This window comes from Trichomycterus rosablanca, unplaced genomic scaffold, assembly GCF_030014385.1.
Source record: "Trichomycterus rosablanca isolate fTriRos1 unplaced genomic scaffold, fTriRos1.hap1 scaffold_306, whole genome shotgun sequence".
Classification (NCBI taxonomy): domain Eukaryota; kingdom Metazoa; phylum Chordata; class Actinopteri; order Siluriformes; family Trichomycteridae; genus Trichomycterus; species Trichomycterus rosablanca.
This window is the reverse complement of record NW_026947134.1, coordinates 1-15,161: the sequence shown is the minus strand read 5'-3', so window position 1 is coordinate 15,161 and position 15,161 is coordinate 1. Positions and strand designations below refer to the sequence as shown.

Genomic DNA, 15,161 nt, shown 5'->3' with positions numbered 1-15,161 from the left:
ACGCGATGATGCCACCGCCTTCCTGGGTGCAGAAGGTGACTTCCAAGCAATAGACCCAAGAGTCTTGTCCGATTTTGAAGCTGCCACTGGGGCCCAAGTGAACAAAGCCAAATCGTCGGTCATGTTCCTTGGTGCATGAAAAGATAGAAAGATCGCTCCAGGAGGCTATGCTCGCTGTGAGGATGGCCTCCGGGTCCTAGGACTACATATCTGGTGAACCGGTGGAGCCTGAAAGACATGGAAAGAAGCCTAATGGGACGGGTGATTGCAGTAAAGTGCGACCTCATGGCCCGACTTGTAGCACATATGCTAGGCCCGACCTAGCATATGTGTATCCGGTCCCATACCAAGTGGGAAGAAGGTTAGAACGGATTTTGTTTCGTTTCGTGTGGAGTGGTAAGGCAGAACTGGTGTCGCGGGGTACAATGTACCATGACACAAGCCGAGGAGGGAGGGGCATGGTCTGCTCGTACCTGAAACTCATGACACTGTACATTGCCAACCTGGCGGGTTTGGTCCAGGGGGCCGCCTGACACCCGGCATCCCTGTTCGCCAAGTTCTAGTTTGGCGAGGGACCGACCCATGGTCCGAGGAAGCCCCTGGGCATTACAGACAAGCAAAAGATTTCGTCAGAAAACATTGGTGGTGCTTGTTGCAAGACTTAGTCTTGAAACACCGAGCACTGTACCAACGGTGGCTGAGCGAGCATGTCGCAAATCTTCCAGGGGACAGGCCGAGAGGAGACGTGGACTGGAAATCCTTGCAGCCCAAGTGGCTGGACGGGCAGAGCAAACACATCCACTGGCTGGCTGCACTGGGCAGGCTCCCGGTGCGGGAAAGGTTGCACCGGCACGGGCAGCGTGTAACTCCGCTTTGCTCGGCAGAGTGTGGAGGAGAGGAAACAATTGCTCATGCTCTGTAGACATGCCCGGAGGTGGCGGCCTTCTGGAACCTGGTGCTGGAATGGTGGTCGGGAGGGAAGGGTCCACCCTGGAGTCAAGACCTGGTCCTGTTGGGAAAAGAAATGGCTGGGCAGAGCAAGCAGAGGTTAGTAATTTCCACCGCCAAAAAAAATCTTCTGGGGAAGAAGAAACTGGTGCCTGCGCAAGAAGAGAGCCGGAAGCTCACGAAGGGCCCTGTTCGAAATCTTCCTCAAGAAGCTGGAAAAAGCCAGCCCTCTATTGGAAAAAAGGAAGGGTAGGCCAGGGTAGCAAGAGACACATGGACAATGAGCACTAGAGTGGGAAGTGGTGGAGGTTTAATTGTGAACTGAATTATCTAATGGTGAAATGATTTTTCTAATAAAAAAAAAAAAAAATCTGTTCTTATCAGTTTAATATCTGATACGTCCTCTACCCGAGGACCATATATTAAATGGATTTTTAGGCCCGGGAGTCGGAAGAGGGGCTTACTCCGTCCACTCCACGCATCGACCAGGTATTGCATTGCCTCCTGGCACGGTGCACCCTCATAAACGGTCAAACGAAAGAGAAATTGACGAATGCTGGTGACTGGCCCCTGCTGGGCACTGTTGGCATTAGGGGTACGGCGACTTAGACCTTTGCTTAGCCTAGGCCCGGGGTTTCCTCTGTCCTTTTGCGCTAGGGAGTCCCCTTTTTCCCGCTTGTTCATTTTCCCTCCGTTTTACTTAAAAAAAAAAAAAAAAAAAAAAAGAGAAAGACTTCATCTTTCCCCACTCTGTGTTTCTCCAGGCAAAGGCTGTGCTGCCTCTTCTGCTGCCTCGTCACCCACCCGACGACCCAAGTTGGGCACACGTACGAGCAGTGTCCCAATGGCAGGAGGTGCAATCTCTGTGGTGACTGTAACCATCTCTTCAGGGATTGCCCAAAATCGTTTGCCAACAAGTTAAAAGGTGACAACATGGCTGCCCAAACACAGGCCCAGGGAGACAAAGGAAAGGAGGCGGGTCCTGAGATTTTGGCGGGAAATTCAAATCCCCAGCCAGCCTCACAAGTGGGCTAAGAACTGGAGGGCGGAGCAAGCGGCCAGGCAGGGTCGGAACAGGTAACGGAGGTCCCGCCCTCCGAGGAACAGGAACAGAAAAATGATGATGATGGTGATAATGATGATGATGACAATGATGAGGAAGAGGAAGACTCAACCTCTTCCTGTATGGAGACGGTGCCGGAGGTGAGTGTGACTGCTAGTGGAGTGGGGGAGTTGACTCTCTCGCTCCCTAGCGCTCAGGTGCCGAAGAGACCTGCGGGATCTCCTCTGCCAGACCTGGCGGAGAAGAAACAGCGGGCCACAGAGCGGTCAGGTAGCTCCTCGTCGGAGGACCTGAACCGGCTGTGGTCCGCTGAATCCCCAAATGAGGTATCCTTTCTGCGCCTCCAGCTAAAATCATCCACGCCGAAAAGCATGTTAGAGCAGTGCTCAGCATGCCGGGACGCGCGGGACACCTGCGACCACTCACACTTCAATTTAATGAAGATCAATGAGGAGCCACAAGAAATAGGGTAATTTTAACCGGCTTTTAACCGTATCTCTGTGGTTTTAATGTTCGGGTTTTAAAGATCACGCCTGTTTTTAACCTATAGTGCTCATGTCTCTTACGATCTCCACCATCAATGTGAGAAGCGTGAGAGCACCGTTGAGAGCACAGAGTGTTCTGTCCCTTTTAAATGACTTAAAGTCAGATGTGTTTTTACTGCAAGAGTGTCATACAGAGATTGGGAGCAGCGCTGGGCTGCGGGTCCCTCTCTCTGGAGCGGCTCGCACTACAGCCGGGCCGACGGTGTTGCCATTTTAATAAAAAACCCTAACATTTTGGTGAAGGGCAGCACGGTGGTGAGAGACGGACGGGCGCTTTTAGCTAATCTGACGTTTTTAGGAAGGGATTTTAACATTCTTAATGTGTATGGTTTTAATGATAAAAATGACAGGCACGATCTTTTAGAGGACCTGCAGCCCCACATGCTGGGGAGGGTTCCCCTAGTGTTGGGAGGGGATTTTAATTGTGTTTTATCTAGAGCAGACAGGAAAGGGGCAAGATTTTAAAGTAGATAAATCATCGGTTTTATTGCAGGCTTTAATCAGAGATTTTAAATTAGTGGACTGTTTTAAAACCCTGCATCAGAACGAGGAGGGCTTCACCTGGTTCAGTGGTGATGGCACCAGAGCCTCGAGGATAGATTACATTTTTACAAGGGGCTGCCCACCCACCGATGCTAGAATAACCCCCCTTTTCTTTACGGATCACTGCATGCTGTCTTGCACCCTTTCACTCCCCACAGGTGTGACGATAGGCGGAGGGCTGTGGAGGCTGAACTGTTCCCTGTTAGAAGACGAGGAGATCATCAGGGAGTACAGGGAACAGTTCGGCCTCTGGCAGACCCTCCAAGACTTGTACGATACACGTGCACAGTGGTGGGAGATGGTAAAAGACAGGACGAGACGTTTTTTTAAAAGGAGAGGTAAGGAAAAATGGAGAAGAGACGCATGATGGGGCTGCAAAAACGACTACAGAGATATTTTAACCTTTTAATTGCTGGTTTTGATTTTAGTGATGAGATTAAAGATGTCAAAAAAGAAATGTCAGTTTTAAGATAAGATAAGAGACAGGCATGGCATTTGGACTGGCAGGCGCTGATAATTGGTAAAATTGAGGATGGACCCAAATGACCCGGGAGCCCAATTGCACCCACCAGGCAGTTTCGCAATAGGGCCGCACAGAGGTTTCCTGCACTATCCCGGACAGCCCATTTATTGTCGCAGGTGCGGAGCCCGTGGACACACCAAGGACTCCTGCACAGGGCTGCGATGCAGGTTCTGTGGAGGGGAGGGCCATGTAGCAGCTGAGTGCAATGCTCCGAGAACGTGCAGTCTATGCGGCAGTGAGGCACACCTCTATCGTAGCTGCCCAGCAAAGAAAAACACCTTTGCTAGCCTCTTCTCGCAGGACCTACAAATGGAGGAGATGGAGGCAGTAGTAGTGAAGGGGCAGTCAGAGAGCAATGAACAGGGGAGAAGACAGGAAGAAGCTGAAAGCAGAAACCAAAAGCAGAGAGAACTGGAGAAAACAGGTACTGACGAAGAAGAGGAGAATATACTTGAAGCAGTTCAGCAAATAGTAAGCAAATGGGGCGACTTGTCGGAGACAGAGGGAGAGGCGGTCTCTGGAGAAATCACCCAAGCCTTGGGAAAAACACCTGAGGAAGAAGACCGGGCAGAACAGATGGAACAGCAGGAGAAAGACAGACACCCAGGGTCCAAGGCAGAGAAAAGAAAAGTAAAGAGAAGCCGGAGAGGAATGGAGGGAGCCGCTGGAGGATCAGACAACGAGGGAGAACAAGGACGACACAAGGAAAGGAAAGCAGAAAACACAGGAGAGAAGCGCACCATAGGTGAGGACAGCGATGCATCATGGAGAAAGGATGGAGAGGAGGACATGGACACAGAGGGGAGATTGCAGAGATGGACAATAGCAGAGACTGATGAACAGGAAAATATGTGAACTTGAGGGGAGTATGGTAAGAAGGGGAGGGGGAAGGGTGATGAAAAAGGTAAGAGAACTGGATTAAAGCATAATGCAAACAATGTTAAAAATAGCAACCTTGAATGTGAGAGGGATGAGGCAGGGTATCAGAAGAGCAGCGATATTTAAGACCTTAGAAACAATACCTTTTGATGTCTTGTTTGTCCAGGAGTGCCATCTACGCCCAGGCCAAAATGAGACTCGCTTCTCAGAAGGCTGGGAAAGGGGACCGTCGGTATGGGGGGCAGGAGAAGGAAAAGGGGACGGAGTGGGAATAGTGTTTGGGACACAGGAGTTTGAGGTCAGTGAAGTGATAACAGTGGTGCCAGGGAGGATTTTGATGGTGCATGGAGAATGGAGGGGACTGCAATTTAGAGCCATATGTGTGTATGCGCCAGCAGTGGCTGGAGAAAGAGCGGGGTTTTTCCAGGCACTGGAACCCTTAAAGTACACAAACAGGCAAGTATGGATGGGAGGAGATTTTAACGTAAATTTAAAAAGAGAAAAAGAGCTGGACCGAGTTGTAACAGAAGCAGGGCTGATGGATGCTGCCAAGGCAGCTAAGCAAGGGGAAGATCAAATAACCTGGAGAAACAGTAGGGGGGATACGTCGCGGCTAGATTACAAAATTCCGCACCATGTATGCTGGCTGGAGAGCCCTGAAAGTATTGTACAGTAGCTATAGTGAGTGGTGGTAAAACCTCAAGATTAGAGTAGCCTCATTTTGCCGAAAGTGGGGAAGGGAGACGGCAAAAAAAGAAAAGAAGGACGTAGCCCAGTGGTCAAAAGATTTGAAGGTAGCTTGGGCCACAAAAGATACAGCAGGGATCAAGGAGGCAAGTAGAAATATGCAAGACCACTTCGTTGAGAAGGCACGTAGCTATTGTGTACAGATGGGACAGTACAGATTACAGCAGGACGAAAAACCAACTAAATACTTCTTTGATAAGGTAAAGAAAAGACAAAAGAAATCACATTTGGTAGGACTGAGGACGGGTGATGCGTGCGTCACAACAACGGGAGAAATGCTCAAGGTAGTAGAAAGGTTTTACGAGGACCTATTCCAAGAAAGGAAGGTAAATATGAGGGAAGCTGAGGTCTTCTGGGAGGCTTTAGGGCAAAGATTTGATGAGAAGGAAAGGCAAGAGTTGGAGATCGAGATTAGTTTGGAAGAAGTGGAGAGGGCCATGCGCTCACTAAAGGGAGGGGTAGCACCGGGGGGTGACGGGCTCCCAAAAGAGTGGTATCAGGCCTTTTGGCCCCAGATTGGTCCAGATTTGTTAGAAGTGTACACAGAAGCCGAGAGACATGGAAAACTGCCTCTGTCCCTCAGGACAGGCCATGTAACACTAATCCACAAAAAAGGAGACAGAACAGACTTAGCTAACTGGAGACCGATTACAAATCTAACGACAGACTATAAAATCCTGGCAAAGGTCCTAGCTAGGCGGATGAGGGGGGTGATGGCCAGAGTAATCCATCCGGACCAGACGAGTGGAGTGCCAGGACGGTCGAGTGCAATGAATATAGCACTGATAAGAGACGCAATTGCGTGGGCCCAGCAGCGAAAGGTGCCCCTGGCACTCCTTGGCATTGACCAGGAAAAAGCTTTTGATCGAGTCAGCCATAAGTATTTGTTCGCTACAATGGAGAGGATGGGTTTCGGGCAGGCATACATTGCACTAGTGCGCTTGTTGTACGAGGGAGCGGCAAGTAGGATTGGAGTAAATGGCTATTACTCCAAACAAGTAGGACAGGTAGGAGGGGTAAGGCAGGGGTGCCCATTGTCCCCGCTGCTATACGTCTTATATGTGGAACCACTAATAGCCCGTTTCAGAGCAGAGGCCAGGCTCAGAGGACTCCACATTCCAGGGGGCAAGGGGACGCGGGCCAAGGTATCAGCATATGCGGATGATACGACATTGTTCTTGGGGGAAGAGTCAGACTTCGAAACAGTTGAAGAAATCATGCAGTCATTTACTAAGGCGACGGGAGCACGCATCAACAAGAATAAGTCGGCCGTGATGTGTGTGGGCGCATGGCAGGGCAGGGAAAGGGTCCCGGGAGAATATCCCTTATGTAAGGACAGCATGCGAATTTTGGGGATTAAATTCTGGAAAGAAAGCAGTGCAAGGAAAAACTGGGAGGAGGCCTTAGTCAAGGCACAGGTTAGAACTGAAAGATGGATCTTGAGGGATTTGTCCCTAACAGGGAGAGTCGTTGCAGTGAACTGCGACATAATATCTAGCCTTATCTACATGGCTTATGCGTTCCCGATTCTGTATGGGGTAAGTAGAAGACTTGAGCGCATGGTCTTCAGGTTTATCTGGAAAGGCGGATGTGAGTGGGTGGCAAGAGGAGTAATGTATCAAGAGATAGCGAAGGGAGGCAGAGGGGTAATATGTGGACCCCTCAAACTAAGATCCTTGTACAAATCAAACCTAGCAAGGTTGGTGAAGGGGTCAGAGGGACACCTAGCAACTTTGTTCGCTAAGTTTTGGTTTGGTTTTCCATTGAGAGAGGTGGTCCCCTGGAGGGGAATGGAGCCATGGTCAGATGATCTCCCTGAACACTACAGAGAGGCAGTAATTTTCGTTCGGGAGCACAAGTGGTGCACAACAAATGAGCTCATTTTAGACCATAGGCAGTTGTACAGGCAAAGCAAAGAAGAGCATGTAAATAAGCTAGGGCTGGAGCAACCAACGAGAGAGGATGACTGGGTGGCTCTACAACCCAAGTGGTTAGATGGAGCCAGCAGAGATCTGCACTGGCTTGCGGCACTAAAAAGATTACCAGTAAGAGAAAGACTACACAGGCATGGGCGAAGCAAAAAATCACAGTGCCCGGTGGGTTGCAGAGGAACAGAAAGCATAGAGCATGCACTGTGGTCATGCCCTATAGCAAAGAATTATTGGCAACGAATTGCAGAATGGTGGCAAAGAGAAAATGAGACGGACATAGACCGAAGCCTCGTTCTCTATGGTGTGAGAGCTAGGGGAACAGAAGCTCTGTGGGCAGTGGTCTCAGCGGCTAAGGTGGTGTTGTGGAGGAGTAGATGCAGATGTGTACAAAAAAGAAGCCACAAGTTACACTGGAGGGCCTCTTCAGAGAGTTCTTGGCCAGACACAGGAAGGTAGCACAGCTAGAACGAGAGGAAATATGAAGAAAGAAAGTAAAACACTGTAAAAAGAAGAAATAGCGTTTAAACAAAAAGGCGAATGTTTTCTGTTATGTATTGTTTTTGATTGCCTAATAATGCTGAGATAACGCAACAGAACAAGCTTTGAGTTATTTAGAAAGACAAATGTAAACCAAATTAAATATTGTGTTATTGTATGAACTTTGTTTCAATGTGTTTTGAAAATTGTGAGATGATGTAAATATTATGGAAATTTGAATTGTTTTTCTAAAAAAAAAAAAAAAAAAAAAAAAAAAATCTGTTCTTATCAGTTTAATATCTGATACGTCCTCTACCCGAGGACCATATATTAAATGGATTTTTAGGCCCGGGAGTCGGAAGAGGGGCTTGCTCCGTCCGCTCCACGCATCGACTAGGTATTGCATTGCCTCCTGGCATGGTGCACCCTCATAAACGGTCAAACGGAAGAGAAATTGACGAATGCTGGTGACTGGCTCCTGCTGGGCACTGTTGGGATTAGGGGTACGGCGCCATAGACCTTAGCTTAGCCCAGGCCCGGGGTTTCCTCGGCCCTTTTGCGCTAGGGAGTCCCCTTTTTCCCGCTTTTTCATTTTCCCTCCGTTTTACTTTAAAAAAAAAAAAAGAAAAAAGAAAAGAGAAAAAGACTTAATTTTTCTCCACCATGTGTTTCTTCAGGCAAAGGCTGTGCTGCCTCTTCTGCTGCCTCCTCACCCACCCGACGACCCAAGGGCCCTCCTGCTGCGGGTTTTTTCGTCGCTGGGCGTGAAGGCGGCCGATCAACGCCGTCCACTAGTCTGGGCCCTCAAAAGGTAGGGCCCGGGGCCCGGCGCCTATTTCAGGTTATCGCTTCTCGGCCTTTTGGCTAAGTTCAAGTGGGCGGGACAGCGATCGACTCCTGAGTGTTGCAAGACTTTTACCATCGTGGTACTAGTCACAAGCACTTAGGAGATATTGCACTAGTTCTACTGTTGGGAAGAGTTTTGTGTGGTAGGCTTCATTTCCTGCTTTTACGAGACTCCAGTTTTTTTTCTCTTTTTAGGTGTTGCATTCCAACCAGCCCTACAAAGGGAAAAATAACCAAACAGGTAAGTGCAATTTCTTTTCTTTCCTTTTAGATTTTTAGCGTTGATTTTACTATTTATTGTTTTAGTTTTTTAGTTGCTTGGTAGGCTGTTGGTGCCTCCAAGCATGTCGGTTCCTCGTGCCGGCATGCGGAGGCACCACAGCGTGCGTTTTCTTTTTAAATGGGAGGATGGCAAGCTTTTGAGCATGTCCAGATTGGACTTCTCAAGAAAGCTAATCCAAAACACCCTAAAATTTAAACCAGAAGAACTGAACTGTTTACTGACTCTGCATGGAAATAAGGGATTTGATGTTAGTTTCCGCTGTGCTTCCTTGTTAAGAGATTTCTGGCTAAGATATGAAAATGAAAAAGACCAGTTCTCCATGTTCAGCCTCGAGAAACTCTCTGATAATTCACACAAAGTTGTGTTTGTCAGGATGTTTAATGAGACTGTGACTGGAGAAGACATTAGTACATGGCTGGGTAGATTTTGCACGGTGAAAAGCCCACCGGTCAAGGTAGTTGATGAGGATGGCATTTGGAACTGCTCGTGGAGAGTTCCCATTAAATAATGGGAAGACCCGAGCAGTTACCTTGGCCTCCGGCAATTGCCATCATTGATTGTGTTGGGAGAAAACCGAGGATACATTTTTTACCAAGGTATGCCCAAGCTTTGCCGCAAATGCGGCAAGTTTGGACACCTTGCGGAAGCGTGCCAGGAAATCGTGTGTGGGAAGTGCAGAGAGATTGGGCACACTTATGATGAGTGTCCCAATGGCAGAAGGTGTAATCTTTTTGGAGACTGTGACCATCTTTACAGAGATTGCCCTAAATCATTTGCCAACAAGCTAAGAGCTAACAAAATGGCTGCCCGCCAAGACCCTGAAGACAAAGGGGAGGAGGCGGGCCAAGAGGTTTTGGCGGGAAATTCGAATCCTCAGCCAGCCTCATGAGTGGGCCAAGTTTTGGAGGGCGGTGCTAACATTCAAGCAGAGTTGGAGCAGGTATCAGAGGTCTTTCCCTCCGAGCAACAGAGAGAGGAAGATGATGATGATGAGGAAAATGTTGAAGAAGAGGAGGAATCAACCCCTTCCTCTATGGAGACGGTGCCGGAGGTGAGCGTGACTGCTAGTGGAGTGGGGGAGCTGACTCTCTCACTCCCTAGCGCTCAGGTGCCGAAGAGACCTGCGGAATCTCCTCTGCCGGACCTGGCGGAGAAGAAACAGCGGGCCACAGAGCGGTCAGGTAGCTCCTCGTCGGAGGACCTGAACCGGCTGTGGTCCGCTGGATCCCCAAATGAGGTATCCTTTCTGCGCCTCCAGCTGAAAACATCCACGCCGAAAAGCATGTTAGAGCAGTGCTCAGCATGCCTTGATGCGCGGGACACCTGCGACCCCTCACACAAGAAATAGGGTGATTTTAACCGGCTTTTAACCGTATCTCTGTGGTTTTAATGTTCGGGTTTTAAAGATCACGCCTGTTTTTAACCTATAGTGCTCATGTCTCTTACGATCTCCACCATCAATGTGAGAAGCGTGAGAGCGCCATTGAGAGCACAGAGTGTTCTGTCCCTTTTAAATGACTTAAAGTCAGATGTGTTTTTACTGCAAGAGTGTGCTTTGCCGTTCTTGAAATCATACAGAGATTGGGAACAGCGTTGGGCTGCGGGTCCCTCTCTCTGGAGCGGCTCGCACTACAGCCGGGCCGACGGTGTTGCTATTTTAATAAAAAATCCCAATATCTTGGTGAAGGGCAGCACGGTGGTGAGAGACGGACGGGCGCTTTTAGCAAATCTGACGTTTTTAGGAAGGGATTTTAACATTCTTAATGTGTATGGTTTTAATGATAAAAATGACAGGCATGATCTTTTAGAAGACCTGCAGCCCCACATGCTGGGGAGGGTTCCCCTAGTGTTGGGAGGGGATTTTAATTGTGTTTTATCTAGAGCAGACAGGAAAGGGGCAGGGGAAGATTTTAACGTAGATAAATCATCAGTTTTATTGCAGGCTTTAGTTAGAGATTTTAAATTAGTGGACTGTTTTAAAACCCTGTATCAAAATGAGGAGGGCTTCACCTGGTTCAGTGGTGACGGCACCAGAGCCTCGAGGATAGATTACGTTTTTACAAGGGGCTGCCCACCCACCGATGCTAGAATAACCCCCCTTTTCTTTACAGATCACTGCATGCTGTCTTGCACTCTTTCACTCCCCACAGGTGTGATGATAGGCGGAGGGCTGTGGAGGCTGAACTGTTCCCTGTTAGAAGACGAGGAGATCATTAGGGAGTACAGGGAACAGTTCGGCCTCTGGCAGACCCTACAAGACTTGTACGATACACGAGCACAGTGGTGGGAGATGGTAAAAGACAGGACGAGACGTTTTTTTAGAAAGAAAAGGTAAGGAGAAAAAACAAAGGGAGAAGAGACGCATGATGGGGCTGCAAAAACGACTGCAGAGATATACTGCTCAATTGAAGAAGGGCAGGAGAAGTGTCTAAAATGAGACTTAATTCATATGTTCTCAGAGACACCTCAAATGTACATTCTGATGTTGCTGATGCATTATCTGAAGTGGAGAAGAGGCTGTGTGTGCATTTCCAACGTATGGAAATCCGAGGAAAGCGTGACAGAAAGGTACGGCATTCTCCTCACTGTCGCATGTGTGTGACAAAAAGGCTATCACAGTCACTGGCAAAACCACTAGCCGTTAGCATTAGCAGTAACATGGGTGCACACATGGACTAGCTGCTATCGGCTACATTGGTGATAACTTCACAGCAATACCAACAATAAATATTATAGACATAAAGAAACCACACCACACATGTTGATAACTAAGAAACAGTTTATTTCACTTATCCTGTCAGTGCGGTGCCAGTTGTTTGGTTGTGGATTAATTTTTCACCTTGGACTACATATCTCACTGTGGATTAAGGGCTGTGGTTCAATAAATCATCCTTAAAGAATTTAAAAGACTTCCTTGGGAGTTTGCCATGATTTTGTTTTGTTGATTGTGGGACTTGTACGGGCTCTGTGTGAGAACCTACGTGACAGGGGTGGAAGCTCAGTTGCTCTTTTCTTACTAAACACCTCCAAAAGATCGTGATACACCGAAAGAAGAACAGCAAGTATCTTACTATCAGGACTCTCAATCGTGGTAGAGGAAACGATAATCCTGGGGAACAGAAGACAGTGTTCAATACAATACTGGGACCAAGAAACTATTTCCTTGTCTGCCCATGAAATACAAGGGTTATGCTTACGAAGCCATGGTAAGCCTAGAATAACATCATAATGTCCAGAACAAAAAACCTAACTCTTTTCAGAGTGAAGAGCACTTGTTGAAATCGGTACCAGCTTGGTGAAGCGAGACACAACCCCCTTTCCGACGGGATCCCCATCCACTGCCGACAGTTTCAATGGGGAATTCAGAAGTTCCACTTGTAAATGAAGTTGTTCCACCAGTCTGGAATGAATGAAGTTCCCCTCTGCTCCAGAATCTACCAGCGCTGGAAAGACAGACAAAGAACCAGTGCAAGTAAACGTTACAGGAAAGAAGAATGTTTTTGAGACCAACCCCAGAGCTGGTACACTCACCACATTAGCGCTTGGAATGGTTTCCATGCGCTTTCCGGGGGTCGGCGCCTGGGGTCTGTGTGGGCGAACCCGACACTCTCGCAGAACATGGCCTGCCGCACCACAATAAAGGCACATACCACTCTGGAGACGTCGAATTGGTTCCTCCGGAGTTAGATGGGAAGCATCACACTGCATGGATTCTGTAGACTCAGACTCCTCATTATTTCTTGAACTGTGAGTAGCCACAGGTTGACGAGAGCATCGCGCTGAATACGCTATTGGAGCAGTGTTCTTGGAATTATACGAGACTCGGTGGTTCTTCAACTGATCAAGTCTAATGGACAAGTTAATTAATGCGTCCAAAGAGAGCCCGTCATCCGTACAAGCTAATTCCGACAGAATATCAAAATTAAGTCCGTTTCTATAAGCTACAATGAGGGCTGGATCATTCCAGCCACTTCCAGCCGCCAACGTGCGGAATTCTAAAGCATAGTCCGCAACTGAGCGATGATTCTGGCGCAGACGTGACAGAAGTTCCCCTTGTGAGCGGCCCTTGTGAGGGTGATCAAAAACAGTTTTTAGTTCCTCCACAAATGACGTATAACTGCCAGTTTGTACTCGGTCCCAGACAGCGGTAGCCCAAGCTAAAGCTTTACCAGTTAAACGTGAAGTTACTAACGAGATGCGTTGGTCATCAGTGCTAGGTGGAGAATTCGCAAAACAAATGAAGCACTGTAATAAGAATCCACGGCAAAGATTAGGTGTGCCATCAAACATTTCGGGTAAACTAACGGAGAAAATGTTACCCACGTTAGCGACTGGCAACATTACAGCAGCCTGAGGACCTAAAGAAAGTTGCTGGAGCTGGATAGAGATTTCTCTCATACCCTCGGTCATTAGAGTGAGTTGTTCTTGCTGCTTACCCTGTTGCTGGGTTGAGGTGTTGACCGACTGAATTACAGAGTCCAGAAGTTGATGGTGTTGTCCCAGCATTTGTCCCTGGCTGGTAATAGCCGTTTGCAGGTCGGTGCTTTCCGCCGTCTGCATGGCGGCGAAGTATTCTTTCACGCGACAGATACGGGCCAGACGCGCGCAGAAATTACAACAGTGGAAGTTTATTAACAGAAGGGCAATCCAAATCGAAGTACAAACAGCAGGAAGAATTCAAAACCGGAATAACAACAAACAGGCAACAAACCAAAGAGCGCAGGCAAATACAGAGATCTCAAGACAAAACGGGTCATACACGGTAATGGCAATAAACATAAGTCGAGAACGCCGGTACGCACGCAAAAGAAACGGCAAAACTTTGCAACATGCCAAACAATTCACATAGTTTAAATAGGATTCAGTGAATCGGTTACAGGTGTTCCGAATCAAAACTCCGGTGACGATGACCGTGAGGGCCGATCAGGATTGGCTGAAGAAGGACAGATGACTGTCACGTGAGAGTCTGCAAAATTATGGGGAATGTAGTCAGTACATGTGACACTGATGTCTTTATCTTTATTTGAATAATTTTGCTAGCTTTTCATTGTTTTACTCAAGAAGAGAAGGGGCTTCTCTTCATTCAAGGTATAAATATGAAGTCAAGAAAGAGATTAATCTAAGAAAATAAAAAATCTCTCCAGATCCTGTATGCTTTTGAAATCAAATTCTTGTTTCGTTGTTCTAATGCTGTTAATTCTGAACAATTTTTAGAAGAAACATCTGTAATAAAGTTGATATCTAAATAAAACAAAATTAAAAGCCTGGATTTTAAAGACATGGCAGGTGAGCATGATACTGTAAAACTGTCATGCTAAACAGCAGGAAAGCAAGTTAAAATCGCATGGATATAACATGACATACAAACCACATATTGCCTTTTCTTCTTAAATCAGTAAGTACTGGTTTAAGTTGTTTATGTGTTTTTCTTATTGAAGTAACACATGTAACTTGGGTGCTTGGTTTTTGTACAGTATAGTATAATTTCCTGTCACTGTGGGCTGCAGAGCACAGTAGTAGAGAGCAGAATCTGATACTGCAGCAGAGGAGATGTTCAGATCCACTCGATTTTTATCTTCATTTATTTTTACAGAAAACCCAGAACCTGCAGCTTCTTTATCAAGCTCACTAACCAGAATAATTAACTCTGGTCTGAATGTGGAGTACTGACGATACCACTGCAGGTAATTAGTGTTACCATATCTTTTGTAATTGCAGGATAAAGTAACAGAGTCTCTCTCCAGGACAGTTTTAGTGGTTGAAACTGAATTAATTTCCTGTGCGCTGTTATAACCTGTGGACAGATAAAGAACAATGCTTATGTAATGTGTTGTTATAATTGTGGAGTTATTATTAGAAATGTTATAAATTTGTATAAAAATATTAGAAATAAAATTATTATAAAATATTAAAGATCTTTAATTTATCTTAAGTAACATTAATAAGTGCTGTTATTTCTCACCTAAAAGAATGAAAAGGAAGCAAACAAATCCAAGCATTGCCATGGCTGAACTGCAGAACCGTACATCTCATAGCCTGCTATCATTTTCATACATGTTTAAACCATTTCCTCTCTTTAACTTCCTTTTCCAACAGTTCATCCTACACAGGTTAGTAAAATGCAGCTGAAGTCTGCCATCATGTGCATACTTTCACTCACTACATTTGTGTGTGTGTGTGTGCAAAAAATAATGATTTTATTTTAAATACATATACTTACTATTTACTACAATTACTTACTATACTATTGTATAACTGATTGTTTAGCAAATATTTTATATATTTTTTCAAATCAAGTTTTACTTTTTTACCCTTTTTTTGTTTAGTGCACTTTAGCATATTGAAGATTAGTATGCTTACACTAATCTTTTTCACC

The 15,161-nt window shown here is 46.6% G+C and overlaps 2 non-coding genes across 2 annotated transcripts; both read left to right on the top strand.

The window, feature by feature from the left end:
• The first annotated feature begins 1,289 nt into the window (after positions 1-1,289).
• Positions 1,290-1,471, top strand: LOC134307566 (U2 spliceosomal RNA). The gene has a single exon (XR_010009990.1). It is a non-coding gene; the product is annotated as a U2 spliceosomal RNA (small nuclear RNA).
• Positions 1,472-7,895: 6,424 nt separating this feature from the next.
• On the top strand, positions 7,896-8,087 carry LOC134307565 (U2 spliceosomal RNA). Its single transcript, XR_010009989.1, has one exon. It is a non-coding gene; the product is annotated as a U2 spliceosomal RNA (small nuclear RNA).
• Positions 8,088-15,161: the final 7,074 nt, after the last annotated feature.